The sequence below is a fragment of the Jaculus jaculus genome, chromosome 8, assembly GCF_020740685.1.
Source record: "Jaculus jaculus isolate mJacJac1 chromosome 8, mJacJac1.mat.Y.cur, whole genome shotgun sequence".
NCBI classification, from domain to species: Eukaryota; Metazoa; Chordata; class Mammalia; order Rodentia; family Dipodidae; genus Jaculus; species Jaculus jaculus.
Genome location: NC_059109.1, coordinates 50,014,065 through 50,037,065, shown reverse-complemented (window position 1 = coordinate 50,037,065; position 23,001 = coordinate 50,014,065). Strand labels below are relative to the sequence as shown.

At 38.2% G+C, this 23,001-nt stretch overlaps 1 pseudogene; it reads right to left on the bottom strand.

Moving 5' to 3' along the window:
* Nucleotides 1-456: 456 nt before the first annotated feature.
* The window catches only part of LOC101608599, a 78,713-nt pseudogene continuing 56,168 nt past the window's right edge, over nucleotides 457-23,001 (bottom strand).

The following is a 23,001-nucleotide window of genomic DNA, read 5'->3' as shown; positions in this document are numbered from 1 at the left end:
TCTGCAAACAAACTCCAGACGTGTGCGCCCCCTTGTGCATCTGGCTAACGTGGGACCTGGGGAACCGATCCTGGAACCGGGGTCCTTAGGCTTCACAGGCAAGCGCTTAACCGCTAAGCCATCTCTCCAGCCCCAAATGCTTCTTTTAAACTTGTTTTGACCTTGAGAGTAGAGGGAAGTTTCCTAGATAAGCTTCAGACCAGCTGTTAGAATCAACAAGAAAAGAGTTGGCACAGACTGATCATGGAACACAGATGCAAGAGAAACAAAATGATAATCTGCTATGCATCTTAGGAAACAGGTCTATCCTTCTCTATTGTATGAGAATGATGCTTTGATTAGAACATCTCAGGAAGCAGATAAAATGGTCAGAGTTTCTCAGAGATTAAATCATCATGCTCACTTTGTGTGGCCAGCTATGATTGGTACCAATTTGAATCAAGAAAAAGTGTGCACTCAGGGACTGTGATGCTGAAAATAACTCAGTTCTTCCTCTTGTAAGGAATCACTGAAAGCAAGTAGATCAGTTCTCCACTGCAGTTTAGCACACTTCACAACAGCTTGGCTCATCTCCCCAGGTAAGAACACCACAGTTGTATAGGTCTGCGAGCTGTACCCTTGTCTCAGAGGGTAAACTGAACATGTCTGTGCAGCTGTTTCCTTTTCTAGAGGTTCTAGAAGACAGCCCATTTTTATGATCACTTATATTGTCACAGAATTCAGCCCTCTGCAGTTGCAGAGCTGAGGTTCCTGTTTCTTCCACAGTGCCATATTGGGACCATCTCATCTTCTAGAAACTGCAGCTTTCATTGACTCTGCATCTGTGTCTTCAAAGCCAGCATAGATGGAGGAAGTCTCTGCCATGTTTTGAGTCATTTTTTCTTCTTTGTCTCCCTTCTCTCTTCTCCCCTTTCTTTTCTTTTTCTACCTCCTTCAGTGTTTAAGGATCCATTTGAAAATTCCTTCTCGTTTTATACATGCAAGAAAAAAACTTACAGACATAACAGGAGGAGGTTAAACATTATGGGAGATCAAATCCTACTTGCCACACATCTATCTCACATTGCATTTAATACACAGAACTGGAGATTCATATTCATTGCTTATATGCTATTGAATTCACATTACCTTTTTATCAATATTTTGCTTATTTGAGAGAAAGAGAGAGAGAGAGAGAGGCAGATAGAGAGACAGAAAGAATGGGAATGCCAGGGGCTCTAGTCACTGCAAACAAACTCCAGAGGCATGTGCCCCCTTGTGCATCTGGCTTATGTATGTCCTGGAGAATTTAACATGGGTCCTTAGGCTTAGCAGGAAAACACTTTAACAACTAAGCCATTTCCTCACATTGCTGTGAGGAAATCATTACTGGGAGAAAATCTGTTGGCTGGCGAAACTAAGATGTGTAACAAAGTGATATTGCTTAAGGAGGTACACTCTTCTCCAGGATAAATTAAAATATGGTCATAGTACAAGGCGACAACTGTTTGTCAGAGACTCAGTTCCAGAGGAAAGGATTATCCTGGAATTATCCCTTAAAGTTTTTCTCTCTAATCCCACACACATATCTCTTTTCTCTGAGTTTACATTTATTGGCTTCCTGATACTTGGAGTTGACTTTTCAGTTCTGGGCCTTGTCTACCAAACTAGCTTGTAAGCAAGCAGGACGAATCATCTATCTTGAATTTCTATGAATTCTCAATTAAATGTTCCCAAGTTTAAATAAAATCATGCAATGAATGAGAATCTATAGAGATAGTATCAGTATAATGTCATTTACCCTCAAATAAAAAAAAAAAAAAGTACCCACCAGAACCTGGGGAAATTACTAGGGACAAATGCTTTAGCATATTTCTGCAAAACCTGTATTTGCTATCCTGAGTTTTGGAATCTGGTTTCTCATTTCTGGTTATGATTCCCTTGATCTTTTCCTACACTATAATATTGTGATGATGATATATCCACAGGAGCCCTTTTACTATATTTTCTCTTTAAAGCAAGGAGTTAACTCATTTAAGAAGCATTAGCTAGCTGCTTCTCATACAGTGGTTATGCTTTGTCTGAGAAGGAAATGAAATGTACACTGATTTTTCCAGAAAAGAAAAGCCACACCAATATTAAAGCTTCTTGGAGACTGATTGAAGGGTGATTTGTGATTGTAGAGAGTTGCAATGTTCCATTCCCAGAGCTAAAATTATCTATGGAGATTCATATTCCTTTAAATAGTCATTGATCACTCACCTCTAGGACAGACCTAACATTCTTTTGACTATCAAGTAAACTATTTAGAATATATTCTTAGTAGTCCACTCACTTTCATCAACACAAAAGTTAAGAATGTCATCATCAGATATGCTCTGAAACCTATCGCAGAGTGTTCCTTTGCTGTTCCCATCTACCTACCTGCTGCTTCTACCGTGAGTTTGGTAAATGCACTGATTCATGATTGTTTTTTTTTCTTTTTTTTTTTCTGTCATTATAAAAGTTCAGGTAACCAGATTCATACTGGAACATGTCATATAGGGCAATTTAAATCAGAGTTCCTAGGCTGTAGTCACTCACATTTGTTTCACACTTGACTACCTCTTATTCCCTTTTGACACCTTTGTTTCAGAAAGAACAGAATAACTCAACACATAAATCAATGAGCAAAATAAAATTCACTATATCAAGTAGAATTGTTATGAATGGATGATGGCAGAACAGTTATGCAAATAGCTATCTAAGTTCACCTAAATGCAGGAAAGTTATTAGAGAAAACATCATATCATAAATATTTACTGTCCAAGAAGCTTAAATATTATTTCCTCACATGAAGTATCTGCATCTCTCTCAGGAAAATATAACTTTCCACAACCTCAGGGTAAACCTATTGGACGCTTACAGACTTGTGGCCCTACTATGTGGTCAGCACCCACTCTGCTGGGTTGCTTATGAAACCTCGTGCCTTATAATAAGAACCAAGGAGTATGTAAAGTCAGCTTGGATTAATGAGGTAGGTCCCAAAGCTACAGAACTTTACATTCATGATAACTGCATAATGAATAGTCTTATGTCTTCTTTTAAGGACAGCATCTGGGAGGAATGTGGCTGCTGATACTGAAATTTCTCAGCTGAATACTCAGACCAAAATAGCCAAAGATTCAGAAAAGTCCACACAATCAGTTCAATTTTAGCTTTCTGCCCTAAAAAAAAAAAAAAAAAAAAAAAAGGAAAAAACACATTTTCATGTCATGCTCCAAAACACCAGAAGAAGGCAGAAGAGGCACATGGTTGAGATAATCCAAGTGGCCTTGGATTCTCTTAAAGTTGCCTTTTAGACAATATCTTCTTATGCCTTGCTGAACTCTACCTCAGTAGTTTAGATTTCATTCAGAATTTTCCATGTGTAAATAATGAAAATATAATGTGGCTTCGTTTTAGTATATATCATTAATTCTGTATGTTGACTAGTGTTCCATATTGACTGTCCTATGTATATAATAATGAAATTGGTCAAAAATTAGGTGCTTGTGTGTATGGTAAATTTTCTGTATGTTTTCAGCTCAATGTGGTAGGCAGAGCTATACTGGATGTTTTGGCAGGTACTAAATACTTGACAAACCTGTTATTTAGAAACATAAAACTAATATAATTAAATTAATCTAAATATAACCATATTAACCTTATTATTAAAATGAGGATCATAAGTACAGAAAAGTAGAGGGTCTTGTTTATAATGCTATAAGCAGTGAGAGAAAAAGGAATGGATCAAAGAGGGCAAAATTGGGCTGGAGAGATGGCTTAGCAGTTAAGGTTTTTGCCTGCAAAACCTAAGGACTCAGGTTCAATTGCCTAGTACCCATGTAAGCCAGATGCACAAGGTGTCATAAGCATCTGAAGTTTGTTTGCAATGGCTATAGGCCATGACATGCCCATTTTCTCTATCTGCTCTTCTCTCTCAAATTAAAAAAGGGGGTGAAATAAAACCTGAAGTTTTCCAGCTTTTATAGGAAAACATTAATAAATCCAAAGCCAGGAGGATCAAGCTAGCCAGATAGACTAGCCAAATAAGTGAGTTCTGGGTTCAAGAGAAGCCCTGTCTTACAAATTAGGTGGAGAACAAACTGAGATAACACTCGATATCAACCCCTGTCCTCCAGAAGCAAGCGTGTGCACACACAAACATACACAAATGTACATGCACACACACACACACACACACACACACACACACACACACACACACCCCACATAAAAATAAAGCTCATTTAACAAAATGCCATGGAAATGAACTGACATATTCTAAAGGACCTTGGTACCAGATACCACCAGACACCTTGGTGGCATCATTCACTGAAACAGCTTGAGACAGTCATGTAATCTCAACAGCTGGGAACATTCCATCCATAGATAATACTAAGAAACCTGTATTGACATAGTTAAAAATGATTTTAGGTAGTGGTATGTTTAATATGTGTCAAGACTGCTTTAGTAAAGTATGAAATGATGTGGTGAAAGCTACAATAAAATGTTAAATTACGTAATATTTTAAGTGCATATGTTGCATATATATGTGGAACAAGATCTCTTCTATCTCTAAAAATTTATATAATTAAATATTTACATATGTCCATGGAAATATTAGTTAACATTTTATATTTTAACACTCAGTGTGATTTTAGAAATCTCATTTATGCTTTATGTCAACCATAATATATTAACTCAACAGGTTATTATTATTATTATTTGCTGATGTTAGAATTACTAATATCCTTCAGGATGTTTTCTTCTATTTTTGCTTCTCATATGTTCTGTAATGAGAAACCCAGGAGTCCTTTCTGGTTTTCACCCCATCTGATACAGACCAGAAAATACTTTCGTATTCTGCTCTGCTAGACTGTGACTTCAGATAGATAGTTTATCCTATTGTACTTTTTTGTGTTTTTTTTTTTTTTTTTTTTTTTTTTTTTTTGAGGTAGGTTCTCACTCTAGCCCAGGCTGACCTGGAATTCACTATGTAGTCTCAGGGTGGCCTCAAGCTCACAGCAATCCTCCTACCTCTACTTCCCGGAGTGCTGGTATTAAAGGCATGTGCCACCACGCCTGGCTCTATTGTACTTTTAATAGCAACTGGCATGTAGTAGGAGATCAAAGAAGTCTAAATTCGTGTTTTGATATGTGACTACTAGTGAATAGATTCTGAGAAAAAAAGTCAGATATGCTTAAGATCTGTTGAATTTTTCTTCACATCTTAAGACTAAAAGTCTTTCCAGGGTATTGTTTCATAATATTTTATGAAACTCAAGGTCCCATTAAGAGGAGGGTTAACCATGTGATATTTCATAGCCTACCTCTAAATAGCCAACCCTACATTAAGCACAAACATACAGATTGTTTCTATAAACAATTTAGATAATCTAAAAGTAAAGATGATTATCCAAACAAAAAGAGAAGGATTAATTTAGAAGGTGCTTACTTTTGGTCAACTAAAAAAATAAATATGGCATTATGGAGCAGTTGTTAGGAAGGAGGAGAGGAAAGAAAGTGAGATTAAGAAATTGCATTCATTTAATGAAGAATTCAGCACTAGAAAGCACCAGCTAAGAAGCAGAGTGGAAAGCGTATCATAGCCATGCTGATAGTGACCCTGGTTTTGGGCTCTTGGTAAGAAGACTTTAGGGACTCCTGATGAAGAATTGTTTTATAAAGACTCTCTATCTATGTCTGTATAGCTATACATATGTCTATATCTACACACACATCTAAGCTTTCTTTTATGAGGAACTTTCGGATATCATGAAAACAAAGGAGTATCATCACACATTTAATTAAGTTGTCTTTTCTGCGTCAATAATATTTGTATTGGTGGTCATATTTCACTAAATTAAAGCAAAGATCTGAGGACAGTGGCACATACCTATAGCCCCAGATATTTTGGAGTGCAAGGCAGGACAATTGGAAATCTGTGGCCTGACTTAGCATCACAGCAAGTTTTCCTGGGAAGTTTAGCAAAACATTGACTCCTGTCATTATTACTTTTTTTTTTTTTGTTGTGTTTTGTTTTTTCAAGGTAGGGTCTCCTTCTAGCCCAGGCCTCCCTAGAATTCACTATGTAGTCTCACGGTGTCCTTGAACTCACAGTGATCCTCCTACCTCTGCCTCCTGAGCTCTGGGATTAAAGGCATGTGCCACCACGCCCGGCTATCATTACTTTTAATAATAGTTAATAATAATAGTTAATAATTAGTTCAGTGGTAAAGTGCTTGTGTAGAATATACAAGGTTCTGAGTTCAATTTCTAGTACCAAAATAAGAGTGATAGTGAGGAAACAAAGTGGCAAGGAGACAGGGAAAAATAGAAGGAGACACAGAGAGAAAGACATCAAGAATCACAGGAATAATTCATAACCAAGATATTTGAGTGGCATCAGTATCTTTGTTATTAATCATTAAGAGCTAAATCTTCTTCTCTATTTATATGTTGAAGCCTTGATACCCATTGTGATTAGACTTGTAGAGTCCCATAAGGAAGAAATGATAAAGAGCATAAAGGTATCACTGTTATTTTACAGGACTAATTCTATAAGGGGAGACACTGGCATTCATGCGTTCTCACTGTCTGTGCACAAGAAAGACCAGCTGAGGTCTGAGTGGGGTAATGGTCATCCTTGGTCTTCATCAGAGACCAACACTGCTGGAACTTTATCTTAATGTTCAGTTCTCCAGAAGTGTGAGAAATTTACCTGGTATGTCGTGCTCTGTTCTGGTAGCCTGAGCGTATATTTTACTTATGTCTTCTGCTAGCAAAACCTCAGTTCAGTTAGTGAAGAGTCTTTTTTATCAGTTCTATGTTTCAGGAAATATAACTGAGTGGACACTACTTGTTCTATCTGCTTTAGTTCCTAGGCTGGGATCAAATAGATGCAGCCAGGACCCTAGTCTTGACTCCACTCATGATGGAGGCTGCAGGATACCTGAGGACATTTAAACTGAAACCTAGAGTCAGGTAGAAAGAGTCCCTTTCAGTCCTGTGTTTGGTATATAAATCCAATCTGGCTGTGGGAGGGGTGAAGCCATCTTTTTGGGTGTTGTACTCATAGAACATGATGTGGATTGGAAATTTGTGTAAAAAAGACATACCCCTAAACCTGCAGTATGAATGAAAGGACCAGAAGATGTTCCAAATTCATGCATGTATTGCTGAAAATAGGCATCCATCCTTATATTCTATGGCAGCATAGAAGCCCCAGTGATGTTTTCTTAAAACATGTAAGTCAAACAGTATGGCCTATATCTCTTCCCTTGGCATTTCCTAGTTGCTAAGATTGAATACTAATTGGTATAGAAAGATTCAGCCCTGTAGGTAGGAAACCCAAGGTCCTTCTGAATTTACCAGCTCCAGTGAGGAGACACTTACCTCAGAAGAAATGTCAAAAGAAAAAATCCTATGGACTATCATTTTTAGTCACAGATCTTTTACCTTTTCTCTCCACACATCATATATTGAAGATATTATTTTTAGGATTGCAGCATAAAATTGGCACGTTTTCTTACCTTTGATGTGAATTGCTAGGATTCTAATACAGAGTAAACTTAAACAGTAAGCTTGCATAAGGTAACACCATGGTGAAAATAACTCAGTTATATCCAAGTGTCATGCATTGTGCTGAAAACTCTACCTATATATTATTGAGGCATGGGTTAGCTTTCCATTTCTCTAACAAAACACCTTATATAATCAACTTTGGTTTAGAGGCTTCATTCTCTACTCTTTAGCTCTTTTGAGCTCAGGCCTCATGGTGGTTTAATTCAGATGTCCCCCATAAACTTATGTCTTCAGAATGCTTGGGCCTCAGCTCATGGTAATTTGGGAATTGGAGCCTTGTTGGAGGAGGTGTGTTGTTTCGGGCGGACTTATGGGTGTTATTGATAGCTTCAGCCTTGACAACATTTGGATCACTCTCCTGCTGCTACTGCCCGCTTGATGTGGGCCAGAAAGTAAGTTCCAGCTTCTGCTCATGCTACATTTTGTTCACTGACATCATGGAACTTCCCTTCAAGCTTATAAGCCAAAATAAACCCTTTCATCCCACAAGCTGCTGTTTTCTGTTGTCCAGTGTTTTCTGCTGGTAACACAAAGATAACTTTCTGGCAAAGCCAAAGGACTCAGGTTCTATTCCCCATTACCCATGTAAAGTCAGATGCACAAGGTAGCACATTCACCTGGAGTTTGTTTGCATTGGCCAGAGGCCCTGGCATTCCATTCTCTCTCTCTCTCTCTCTCTCTCTCTCTCTCTAAATTAATTAATAAAAAAGGTTTAAAAATCATAGAAAAGCTACAAACTAAAGACAGAAATCGGATGCAAGAGAATCTTCATTTTTAACTCTTGCTTCCTCTAAAGTCCATGTAAGTTTAAAATTCTTGTCAATTTAGCTGGTTTAAGTAGGTTTTCTGGCACTTGTGAAATAATCTTCTTTGTAACATTTCATTTTAAAGAATTGTACCCAAAGGTAATTCCTTGGCCAAATAACAAAATGCTAAACCCTACACCCAAACATTTGCAAATCTTGAGTGTATTGTTCTTCTCTGGGCTGAGGATAGTTGCCATGAGCTAGCTCAGGAAATTCACAGAAAGATGTATGCTATGAAAGATACTAGTTTGACAGTTAGCCTGCAAAGATGTGACACACACTATAGCCTATCTCTTACTGTGTTTTTCATGTAGAAGTCATAAATGATCTCATTTTATCTGTCACAAAGTCAGGTAAGTGAGGCAGGTGAAATGTGGAGGGAAATTCAGAGGTCTGCTGTAATTGAGGTCAGAATCACAGCTCATGCCAGAAAAGAATGTCAGAAGTGCTTTTGGACTTGGATATGACAGAAGTTCTCCATCTGTAGGGCACAAGTAAGCAGTGTCAGAGACTGATAATGGAAATAAATTAGGGCTCAGCCAGCCAAATATGGCTTAGAGACCAGGTTTTCTTTATTATTTAGACTATGAGTATATAGTCCTAAATATTTTTTGCCAAAATATGCTAATTGAAGAAACATTATACATACTGTGTGGATCTATTTGGGTGTAAACACCAGAAACTGGCTCTAATGGAAGAGAGCAGGGATATATTGGAAGAAGAGTGCTCCATTTCTAGTTTTACAGTAGGCTGAGCCTCATACTTACCTAATGGTAGGAGCTAAGGGCAGCTGGCAGCTCAATGATGGGCACTGAACACTAACAGTCTGGCAAAGAGGAACCTGGTGCCTACTGATAGACATGGCCATCAGCTTCACCACACTGGCCACACATGTGAGATAAAAGCTCTGCCTTTTCCTTTCTCTCCTTGTAGATTCCAGATGTGAAGCCCTTGGTAGGAGGATTCCAGTGCTAAGTATTGGTTACATTACCATACTCCAAGTGTATTGTTTCAGAAACTGCACTGTCTGATAGTCTAATGTACAGAAAGCCTGATCTAGAGCTGAGGTCTTCAATTAATCTCTCCCTCAGAATGTTAAGGCATAGTATATATTTTTTTAAATTTTTTTTCTGTTGATTTTTATCCCAATACATCATTTTTAAGTCAAACATTCTAACACAATACAATCCAACGATATACTAAAATACATACTGAAAAATGATATAAGAAAATACTGTCTTTGTTTTCTGTAAACTAAATTATTATATGTCTTTAAGAGCAGAAAACATATGTACAGTAAAAACACTGCTATTCATAACATGCAATAGTCTCGAATCTGAGCCAGGGTGTTCAGGCAACGTTGGTGTGTGCAGTGCAAAGTGCACATGATGTGTAGTCAGGACCAAGGCTGCAGAGACATGGTGTGATCCAGCAAGGCATAGTATATTATAAGAAGTGGGTTCATTTTCTTTCTAGAGATAGACAAATACATACGTGTGGTATGTGTGTATATATGTGGGAAGGAAGAATTTATATGATCAAATTGATAGACTAGACAACCTAGTATAAATTCTCACATTAAAGAGAACAGTTATAACAGTGTGTGTGTGTCAGATCACCACACAGAATTAACTTAACTTTAACAAGAGACCATATCTGCTTGGCATGATGACTCTATACAAATGAGTATGGCACTAAAACAATCTTCATTGTTTCCAAAGCTAGAACCTTCATTCACTTCTTTTTGCCCATCTTTCCCTACTCTCTTCTTTTCTTTTCCTTTCCTCCAATTTCTTTATACCTCCCACTAAACTTGAGTGTTTTACTACCTAATATTAGCATAGCCTTGAAGCGTTTTAACAGCATAGAAGTCTGGACAACATTGCCTGTTTCTACATCCATGATTCTATGACAGGTTAGGGTTGAATGCACTGGTCTCCATTGCTGCAGGATGGCAGGTCCAGCACGATGAACCACTGCAGGTGGGAAGTTCAAATAGCCATGTATGCATTTGGTAAATGTGTTGAGAATTCAGTGACTTCCTTGTACTCTGGGACTAGGTTAAACATTCTCATACTGTACTGCCTGGTGTTATATAACACAGGTGGCCTGAATCCCCACTCTATGTTCTCTGTCCCCACAATCCATCTCTGCTGTATCTCAACTTTATCTAATAGCTCAGCCTTTTATAAATGTGCATGGCATTTCCATTCATCTCTGCACTATGATCATCTGCCTCACTGAGCTTACCACACAGTATACTCTAACTGCTCCTTTTGTTTGAGTATTCAGAAACGAGTGGGCTTCCAGGGCTCTACATCTAATACTAGCTCTAACCTGAAACCAAATAAAGGCAAAATAGTGGACAATTTTGGGCCACTCCTATGCTAACTTGAAATGTATATGTTCTTTTGACCTCAACTTCTGATAGAAAGGCAAGGAAGTAATAGAAAGTTGTTTTCTTACTTTGGAAATAAATGTCATGTTAATGCCTGGGAGAGATCCATTCTTCTATTTTTATACCTTCTCTGAATTATCAGTGTACTGCTTTTTTGTTTTGAATCTCAGAGCTCTGGTAGAGCAGCCTCCATCTCTCAGAACTCATGGTTCTGCAAATACACAAAAAAGTAGCTTTATTAAATTAACATGAGCAGAATTAACAAAGTTCTAGTACTTCTAGAGGTATTTCCTAGAAGGAAGCGTAAGATCAAGTTATGCTGCTTAAAGATCATTTTATTACTTGTAATTAAGAGTAGTTTTGCCTTAAAGTTGTGGTGACTTTCTTTGCAGATCAAAACAGCTCATTCAACAACTTTCAGTGTTTTCCAGGTAACGTGGAATTTGCTTCCTTGTTTCTTACCCAGGTGCCCTTCACATCAGGCTCTGACATGACCTTCAGTTACTCTCGGCCCTGGATAGTACAGATATTTACTTGACTTTGAACTTTCTGTAAATTCATTTTAAATAACACACATATCTGAACACTTCCATTAGATTTGTTTCATAGAAGTCAAAGTTAAAGATCTGAGGAGGAAAGTGTGACATAAATATAAAAGTCATAGATTTGAGCATCAAAGTGCTGGAGTCCATTGATAATACTAGTGTTAATTTTGGAAGATTATTTTACCTTTTTGAACTTCATCTATAACATGAAAATATTGACTGAATACTGTCTACATCATTTTAAGCATTAAGCAGATATAATGTAGCATGTGACACATGGCAGTAAGTATTCAATAAAGTGGGTTTTGCTTCACTTCCCATGATTACACTTTCCTCTCAAAATTAAAATTCCCTCCATATCAATCTCTTCTCTTTTACATCATTGGCCCTATTAACTAATGCTTATCCTCCACTTCATCTGAATTCTATTATAATTTCAGTGGAAAAGTCATAACTCATAAATGATATGAAAAAGCTAAAATTTAACTACCATAATACATTTTGAAAATTATTGTATTAGTCTTTTTGGAATATCTTTTATGTCTGGACCTATGCACATTGCTATTAATTCTTAATTTCTCTTCTGAAGACACTAGCATTCTAGTAGGAGGCTACCCATTATCATATCAGTTCAGCATGAGGTTGACTTTAATGACAATGAAAGAAACAGAGGGAAAGAAATACTGTAGCCAATCAAAAAGAAAAAAAAAAACAACCTGACACTCTTTTCCTCTCAAGGAGATCACTAAAAGAACTGGAAGTAAGTTGTATAATAGCTATGCTATGAACAATTAAATGGATTTGGAAATAGAGACATTTGACAGTATCCAGTGCAGAAATCATAATAGGAACAAAAGTAGTGAGAGGTTAAACAGTGGATGGAGTGGGAGAAATGAAAAGTAAGAGTTTAGTTTCATTAGAATAAAAGTTCACAGGAATGGAGAACTGAGAGAGAAGAACTAGGCTCATATGTGTCTTGCAAACTGAGCACATACATGACAATGCAAATTGGAGTCTGGCTAAGCATTTAAGAAGGAAGTTCTTATACCAGAAAACAAGAAACTTTTACATGGAGATTACTAAATAATATGTTACTAATTGAAACCTAGACTGAACATGCATATATGCTTATGTACATACACACACACACACACACACACACACACACACACACACACACACAGCTTGATCAGCAGTAGACTCCCAAACAACTGGACTGAACACATCAAGATTATATCAGTAGCATCCCATCAAAATGTTCATAGCTAATACTTATACAGTGATGAAATGAGATAATTGGTACCTCACTATGGTAGGCATATATTCCATTTTGAAAACAAATTTTAATAAACAAACTTTTGTCTTGACATGTTTGCTGATAAAACTTTCAATAATGATCCATCTAACATGTCATCTTTCCATTAAACTTTCAAGTATCTTTTTTTAATATAAGCCACCTGATTTTTTAAAATTTTGTTTTGTATTTTTATTTATTTATTTTAGAGTGACAGACAGAGAGAGAGAGAAAGAGGCAGAGAGAGAGAGAGAGAGAATGGGCATGCCAGGGCTTCCAGCCACTGCAAATGAACTACAGACTCATGCGCCCCCTCGCGCATCTGGCTAACATGGGTCCTGTGGAATCGTGCCTCAAACCTGGGTCCTTCGGCTTCACAGGCAAGCGCTTAACCGCTAAGCAATCTCTCCAGCCCTAAGCAATCTCTTCAGCCCTCAAGTATCTTAATATGACCCTGGAGGAAGTTCTTTCTTGTTCTTCTTAGAGTCACTTTTTTAATATCTTGATGGACTTAGGACTTTAAATATCATCTGTTTTAGACAATGACACCTAACAGATATCCCTACTCCACACCATTTTGTCTTTGACTGTTCAATGCATTTATCCAACTAGTGGTTTGTCCACTTGATGGATCATTAGATATCCCAGCCTAACATATTCCAGACTGAATATTTTCCTAATAGTTGATCATCAAATAATAGTTCATGCCAAGTTCATTATTTTATTATCCCATGCTTCAAAACACAGAGAAATGCTTGTTCCTCCTTCACTTTCTTTCATACTACCTGAACATCTCATTATCCAGGAAATTCTGACATCACCAGCCTCAAAATCTATATTTCTAATTCTCCTCAGCTCACTTTTACAAACCACTACCACTTATTGTATTGCAAATAAATTTAAAATAGACTTCTTTATTGTATTATTTTTTAAAAAAAATATACCGAAGCAGACCTAATATGAACCCAACATGGCTCAGGGAAATTTGTGGAAAAGGGGTTAGAAAGAACGTCAAAGCCACATGTTGGGCCATGATATACAGAGATATTGCCTCCTACCCATAACTGATGGCTAACTCCACAATGCATGGCCCATATTCCCCAACAAGGAGGGTTCCCAAGGAGGGGGGTACAATGGTACCAATTTGACTGTATACAGTGAGTACAAAACTAATAAAAATTATATATTTTTTCGTACAACCACAATAAATAAAAAGATGATAAAGGAGATTGGCCAAAACATGTCATACTACTGCTCTGCTCTTTGTATTGGATCATTATTGTGTTCAGGGGAGAATTGATTACATTATAACTGTCTTCCACATCTGTATTATTTGCCATGTTACCTGTCATCTCTTTACCTCTAACCTCAGGTCTGAATAATATCACTGTTAAGTCACACAAGCTGCCCTGACATTCTTCCCACTATTATAACTGACTATGTACTGACACCCCTGGGTAGTACTGTAGTACTGCCCTCTTGGTTTATTACTTCACTTACTTTTCAAGTTTTTCTTTTCTAATTTATTTATTTATTTATTATTTATGTATTTATTTATTTGTGAGATAGAAAGGAGAGAGAGAATCAGACTATGTATATGGAGAGAGAGAGAGAGAGAAAATAGGCATGCCAGGGTCTCCAGTTACTGCAAACAAACTCTACACACATGAACATCCTTGTGTATCTGGGTTTATGTGGGTACTGGGGAATTGATCCTGGGTCTTTGGCTTTACCAGCAAGTGCCTTACCATTAATACATCTCCCTAGTCCACTTTTCAAGTTTTTCTACATGTTAACTTATCGGTAAGACCTATTAGAAACTGTAATTTTACCTCTGGGATTTGAAATGCCCTTTTATTAGTCCATGTCACATTTCCACATTGTGCATTTTTAGTGTTTCTTAATCATAGTCTATCTTAGCCTTCTGGAGTATGAGATCTTGAAAGACTTTTGTACTGGCAATGTTGGTCTTTTTTTTTTTTTAATTTGATTTATTAGTTTTCTTTTCATCAAATACAGGCAGTTTGGTACCATTGTTTAGGCTCATCTATGATATACCCCCTCCCATTAGACCCTCCTTGTTGATGTAAATGGGTCGTGCATTGTAGAGTTAGTCCCCAGTTATTGGTATGCTAAATGTCTCTGCAAATCATGACCCAACATGTAACTCTGACATTCTTTCTGCCCCCTCTTCCGCAAAATTTCCCTGAGCCATGTTGGGTTCATTTTTGGTCTGCTTCAGTGCTGAGGTGTTGGGGGCATCTGAGGCTCTGGCTCTCTGATTTGGTAGGAGTTGCTTTTTCTCTGCGTTGGTCTCCTTCCCCTTTGTGCTGGTATCCGGTTCACAGGAAAGCATCACCCTTGCTTGTTTCACCAATTGTCCTTAGTTTCAGTTACTTCAAAAGGGGCACAACTGAAACAAAGGACAATTGACAATGTTGGTCTTAAAGCTTCCTAAGTACCTAGAACAGTGTAAACAACTCATAAATGAAGTTGGCCAAAAGAGTATTCTCCGTCTTGTCACATGTGTTTTTATCATTTTCCTTACCCATTGATATACCTGCAACCTCTTTTAGCATTTCCTCTACATTCCATATTCCAGGGGCTTCTTTCAATACTACAAGAGTCTATACATTATAAAAGCTGAGAATAACGTGCTATTTGCTTAGATAATATTAGTGGAAGAAATCTCTTCAAAAAATAAAAAGTGAGGACAAATCTGTTTGTTGGCAGCAGATTTTGGGATGTGGTTTCCAGAGCTAGTGGCTTCTTTGCACGTTTCCCACGTTGTTCTTCTCTGGGAATGTTCAAGGCAGGCTGCTGGAAGTGTGAATGTGTAAGCTCAATCGCATGAGGGCCTTCCTCAGCACCCCGCCAGTGCACGCTCGGAGCTCCCCAAGCTGCGCCTTACCCAGGGCACGTCTGCTATTTCTGTCTCCATATTCAGCTTTTGAATAAGCCTTTGCTGGAAGAAAAAGGATTGTAGAGCTAAAAGAAAAAATAGAAAACATCTAAATTAGGTCATTTTCCCAGCTCTTAACTTAATTTGATCTGTATAGATGTCATATTTTCTTTCAGCACTTGCCAACTTTGGAGCTAAATTGAATCTTATTGAATAATAAAACATGAGATTTTAAAAATTCTTTCCAAACTGACACTTTCTATTTTTATTTAAATTGAGTCAAATGATTTTTTTTCTCTCCTTATTTTGGCAGCTTAATTTAATTTATTTATTTTGCCATTTTGTCTTCACATTATAGATTGAGTGACTGAATGATAATTGCTACAAGAGTGTCCAAGAAATTCATGTTTGCTATTAAGTAATATCAATAGGGAAGGAAGAGAGAAAAATCAAACTGACAGAGCTTATCATGTCATAACATGTCAAACTGTCAGAACCTTTAATTTGATGTCTAAAAAAAAAGTCCCCACCTACAGAGGTGCTACACCTAGCAATTTTGAATCATCTAGGAATATTTAACATGTAGTCACACTGCATTACCATGCTCAATTATTTTCTTTTGCTTTTTTTTATGTGTGCTTTCCTTGGTTTATTTTCATAGTTGAGAAATCTGTTAACAATACCTTTTTGTTTTGTTGTTTTTTTTTTTTATCTAGGAACAGAAATAATTGTTATTTCCTGTGTTCCTTTTTTGATCTCCTTTTGTTCACTGCTTTAGATATTCTTTTTTAAATGTATTATTTATTTATTTATTTATTTAATAGAGGGAGGTAGTAAGAGATAGAAAGAGAGAGAGAATGAGCAGGGCCTGTAGCCATTGCAAATGAACTCGAGACTCATGCCCTGCCTTGTGCATCTGGCTTTACGTGGGTATTGGGAAATTGAAAGAGGGTCCTTAAGCTGTTCACGAAAAAGCCTTAACTATAACCACTTAGCAAACTCTCCAGCCCCAAAGGAAAGTTTTGTTTTTACTTGAGAGAGGGAAGTAAATATACAGAGAATGGACATGCCAGAGCCTCTAGCCAGTGCAAACAAATTCCAGACCCATGCCCCACTTTGTTCATTTGGCTTTACATGGGTACTGGGGAATTGAACCCGAATCCTTAGGCTTTGCAGGCAAGCACCTTAACTTCTGAGCTGTTTCTGCTACATTGCTTTGGATATTCTTTTAATTAAATAATTTATTTATTTATGTTTTGGATATTCTTAAACATTTCATAGTCTATACCTTTACCCTTCCAGTAAGCTGAAATCAAGACTTGAATGCACTGCATACTTTCCAATCTCTAGTCAGAATATAAATTTGTTAGACAAATATAAAAAATAGAAATTTTCAACTTTATAGGCAACAATTTCTGGCCCTGACTATACATAGAATTACTTTAGGAACTTTTAAAAGATACTGATGTTCAAACACAATAAAGACAATTTGTATCAGAATTTTTGAGGTAAGATTCAAGAATTGCATGTTTATTTTAAAAGATTAATTTTATTAATTGATTAGAGAGAGTGAGATTGGGTGCGCCAGGGCTTCTAGCCATTGCAAACAAACTCCATATGCATGTGTCACAATGTGCATCTGGCTTATGTGGGACCTGGAGAATAAAACCTGGGTCTTATACTTCACAAGCAAGTGCCTTAACTGCTAAGCCATCTCTCCAGCCCAGAATTGCATGTGTTAACAGCAGCTTGGATCTCGCTGACATGTTGCTAATGTTGAGATCCACTTCTCCAGAAGAATAAAATTACTAAGCAGTGAAGTAACATTTGCTTTAATTTTTCAATATTTATTTGCGTGTACAAACACAAGAATAGATGCACAGATAGAAAGATAGATAGAAAGAAAGGGAGAAAGGGAGATAGAGAATAGGCATGCCAGGGTCTCTTGCAACTGAAAATGAACTCCAGATGCATGCACCACTTTGTGCATCCGGTTTTATATGGGCACCAGAGAATCAAACATCCATCAGTTATTGCAAAAGGTGTCTTAACCAGTGAGCCATCTCACCAGCCCCTTGCTTTATATTTTGATTCAGTGTGAAAAATTGTAGAAAAACATGTGAATCCATTAAGGGCTGAATTTGCTATTTCTCAGCTAGTTAATAAGCCTGGATGATTTAGGATTGAACCAGATTTTGATCAGCTTGGTAACGTACGAGCTTCAGTGTGTCCCCTTGCTCCTGCCTCCTTCAGTCATACGATTTCTATCATTTGCAAGAATATTGGGTTAGGGAGCTACCTCGTTTTTTTTTTTTTTTTAATCTAAGGAACATAAACTGCCAGACTCCTAGAAGACCAGAGTTTCTTTGTCCACAGAACTTCATTATGCCTTTTTATTGCTCATCAATAATTAATTTTAGATTTATTTTGTCTGTGCAAATATGCACCCCTTTTATCAAAACTTGACTTGCAAATTATATCTGTTTGAGGTGTAATAAAATCTAGATCTGATTCTACATAGAGCACATTTGTCAAAGCAGACAAAGGGATTGCTAGTCTTATTCCTAACTACAATTCCAATGCTGAAATTTCAGAACAACAACAAAAAGCTCCTTGATCAATCTCTGTATATTCTGAGGACATGCTGATTTACTTTCCAAGCAATCTTTTCAAAATTTTAAGGAACATATTGTTTTGTTTTGCAGTTTTAGTTGTTTTTATTTTAGCACTCTGAGTAATTTCATATTTATTCATAATGCCATCCTGAAGTAGAATTTGCAGGAGATAGCCTTACCCCATCTTCTCCCAATTTTATACAATTTAGTTCATGAAGAATTTCATCACTACAGTAAGCTTTCCTGATTCAACCTGATAGAGAGAAAATCAAGAAAAGCTTCCTTATTCAAAGCTCCTGAACCTAGTTTAGCCTCGCTCAAAAACTTACTACAGGGACAGAGCATCTTGCCACCTGATCCCATACATATTTCACTATCTAATATCTCCTCTTCACCTTCAAGAACTCTATGGAAATTATGGGATACTCTATTAATAATTGCACTATGATTTTATCTTAGAAAAACATTAATTTAAAGTAAAATCTCAAAGAAGGCTCCCAAATGCTGTATTAAAGTTTCTCTAAATGGAAAATGAAAAGGAATTTGATATGAAGGTCTATCTACTTGTGGTTCCAGCACCTTCATATCTTAGTGTCTCTTACTCAGAGTAAGACCATTTTTCTGTTGGATACTAACTGAGGTTAGGCCAGCAAAGGAGCTGACAGTTCACATCAGCAACATTTGATACCCCTGGTTGTAAAACCAGGAGCATTTTCAAAATTCAGTGAGAGATATAATGGAAAAGTTAAGTCTTCATAAACCATGAATTCATATATCTTCCTAAACTGATTTTTCAACTAATTCCTGTTCTAAAATGAACAAACTTTCCATCTAAAAATCATGATCATTTCATCTTGCAATTCTTGTACCTCTAGCTCACTTTTCACATAAAGTTTTGTTGGTTAATGCCCTAATGCAGTGTCAGTGTGAGAGAGGTGGACAACATACAGAGGCTGTTCTTGTTTGAGTCTTCCTTTCTTGAACATTAGGATGTACTGTTTTGTTACTCATTTCTATGGCATATTATCCTGAGAAATTATCAGAGAATGCTTACATTTTGAGACTTTAAAAAGTAAGAATTGGGCTAGAGGGATTGCTTCGTGGTTAAGGTGTTTGCCTGTAAAGCCTAATGACCAGTTTGATTCCCTAGGACCCATATGAGCCAGATGCACAAGGGGGTGCAAGTGTCTGGAGTTCATCTGCAGTGGCTGTAGGCCCTGGCATGCCCATTCTCTCTCTCTCTCCCTTTTCTCTGTTAAATAAAAATAAAATATTTTTAAAAAGTAAGAATGGTAAAAAATTATGCATGCTTTTTTTTATTTTAAATATATTTATTGGATTAAAATTAATGGTTCAAGAGTGTTTTCAAAAATTTTGTGACAACACATTGTACTACATAATTGCAAAAATTATGTTATCTGAATTATTTGTTTTCTTTTTTATTAGTTATGTAAATAGTGTGTATACGACCATGATGGTACCATTGTTAGCCTTCTCCCTATAATTCCCCCATGAGGATTGTGGATCTTGCATTGTGGGAGTGACCATAAGTTATGGGGGAGAGGCAATGTCTCTGCATAATGACACAAATTATGGCTCTAATAATCTTTCCACCCCCTCTTCTGTGAATTTCTCTGAGCCATGTTGGGTTCATTTTAGGTCTATTTCAGTGATGAGGTCTTGGGAGTCTCTGTGTCTCTGAATATCTGATTTGGTATGAGTTGAGTGTTCTCTGTGTCTATCTCCTTCACCCTTGTACTGATACCAGGTTCACTGAGAAAGCATCTCTTGCTCATTTCCCCACTAACTCTATGCTTCAGCTTGTGCCCTGGTGAGGTGTTATGGGCTGATTCTCTCCTCAGGTTCTGCTTCCATCTGAAAAAGAGAAGCAAATTCTCCAAAGGAGAGTGAGGTCAGTGCAAGATACATAGATACCCATTATTATTTTAGAGAGAATTTAATAGGTATAGGCCTGCTTGTAGCCTACTATTGGTGGGAGCGTGATTTTGGAGAGTGGCTTCGTTTTGTGATATGGTTCTGACTTGTTTCCCAGTTCCAGGTATGGATTCTCTTTCACTGAGTGGATCTGTTAGCCAAATCAAGAGCAGTTGATAACCCACCATGGCTGTGTGCCACTGTTGCACTTATGTGAGCACCACATCAGGTTGATTGGCGTTGGGTAGCTTAAACCACGAGTTGCTTAGACAGCTGTTGGTCATTTTTCCCCAGTTGCTCATGTAACACCTTCTGGCACTAGACAAGCTACCTGTCTGGTGATTGACTCTCTTCCAGTTTCCAGCAGGGTCACTCCATGTTGTGACCCAACAGCATATGGTATCTTTGGCAGTAGGGTCTTACCATTAACCTTTGGTGGGTCATCAAGTACTCTGACAGAATTCTGTCTTATTTTGGGAAACCTTGTAGGTCTCTCTGATCAACTGCTCATTGTGGATGTTACTCATGTGCTGGTACTGGGAGTTACAGGTCAGTGTCAAGGGAAAAGAAGGAAGAAAAATATAGGTAATATAAAAGAGAGAGAGAGAGAGAGAGAGAGAGAGAGAGAAGAAGGAGAATATTGGGGATAGTCTATCATACCCTCCTCAGATTCCTGTGAAGCAGGTATTCTCCCTAAGCATCTGGTGAAGGTTTGACTTTTTAGTATGTCTTTCAGGATGTAGGATTTTATGGTACATTTCCATTTGGGTCTAGTTTTTGTTGCTTCCGCCACACATACCCTTACCCTTCTGTCCCACCCCACCGTCCCTATTCTCCAGACCTCAAGATCTTTTTAGGTATGTCAGCATCTCAGGCAGATTCAGGTTGGGAGCCACAGATGAGTGAGACCATGTGACAATTATCTTTCTGTGATTGGGTGTGTTGCAGTCCGGTTCGCATTGCTGGTAGAAATCACCCAACCAAGAGCAGCTTCTGGGAAAAAGAGATTTATTTTGGCTTACAGGCTCGAGGGGAAGCTCCACGATGGCAGGGGAAAACAATGGTATGAGCAGAGGGTGGACATCACCCCCTGGCCAACATAAGATGGACCACAGCAACAGAAGGGTGTGCCAAACACTCGGATGGGGAAACTGGCTATAAAGCCCATAAACCCACCCCCAACAATACACTCCCTCCAGGAGGCATTAATTCCCAAATATCCATCAGCTGGGAACCTAGCAGTCAGAACACCTAAATTTATGGGGGACACCTGAATCAAACCACCACATTCCGCCCCTGGCCCCCATAAACTGATATCCATACATAATGTAAAATACAATACATTCAGTCTGACTTTAAAAGTCCCCATAGTTTTTATCAATCTCAATGATGTTCATACATCCCCATAGTTTAAGATCTTTTAACTGAGCCATAATACCAAAATATAACCTCAAAAAACCCATAATGGCACAGAATAAATATTCACACTGCAAAAGATGACATTGGGCATAGCAAAGAAACATTCAACCAATACAAGATTTAAAACAACCAGGGCAAACATCAAACTCTGTAGCTTCAAGTCCAGCAACTCTAGCCAGTGACAAGTCTTCAAGTCCGATAATTCTAACCAGCAACAAGTCTCTGGCATTCCAATTCCGCCCCTCCAGCTAGGCTACTCACAGTCCTGGGAAACTTCATCGGGGCCGGCAGCTCCTCGGCAGCCATCTCATGGTCCCGGCATCTCCACTGGGTCTCCACTGCAAGCCACGGTTCATCCTCATGGCCCCATGGGGTCTCTATGCAGGCAACCAGCAAACCCGCTTCACACTGCCCATGGCCATTTCCAAAACACAAGACCATGTTGCAAACTCAATGACCCTCTTTCCAGCATTTCTTATACTCCACAATACCAGGTAGGGTGCCAATTTGTTAATCCAGGGGGGAATAAAGCAGACTTTGAAGAACAGGACTCCTTGAGCACTCAGGCCCTTTCAAAAGAGTTGACATTCTTTCCGTTGCCCCAGTGCAGGTCAGCTAGCCCAGTCTCAAAGGTTGTAATCTCTCAGTTGCAGCTGAACGGGCAGCAGTTCACCCAAAGATTTTCCTTTCTGTGCCATATCCCTCTGCACACACCAGTTCATTTCTACGAAAAGCAACCCTGCACAACTTCTCAGGACATGGGCACAAGAGCAAGCTTCTCACACAAACTGCTAGCCCAGTCCAGGCACAGCTCTTTCTTACCCTCATAAGCCAAACCTCACAGTCCATAGTTCTTACTGCATTCAGGTCTTGGAGCTCAGACCAGAATAGTCCTTTAAGCTGTACTTACAGCACTGCAAGGCATCTCTTAGGCCAAGATTTCAACTCCTTCCACATTCCTCTTGAAAATTAGCTCCAAAAGGCCGAAGCCACATAGTCAGGTGTCTAGCAGCAATCCCACTCCTCGGTACCACTTTTCTGTTGCAGTCCGGTTCGCATTGCTGTTAGAAATCACCCAACAAGAGTAGCTTCTGGGAAAAAGAGATTTATTTTGGCTTACAGGCTCGAGGGGAGGCTCCACAATGGCAGGGGAAAATGGTGGCATGAGCAGAGGGTGGACATCACCCCCTGGCCAACATAAGATGGACCACAGCAACAGAAGGGTGTGCCAAACACTCGGATGGGGAAACTGGCTATAAAGCCCATAAGCCCACCCCCAACAATACACTCCCTCCAGGAGGCATTAATTCCCAAATATCCATCAGCTGGGAACCTAGCAGTCAGAACACCTAAGTTTATGGGGGACACCTGAATCAAACCACCACAGGGTGAGTTTGCTGAGAATGGTCTGTTCCAAGTTTGACCATTTTTCTTCAGATTTCATTGTGTCATTTTTCCTTACTGCTGTGTAGAATTCCATCATGTAGATATACCTCATCT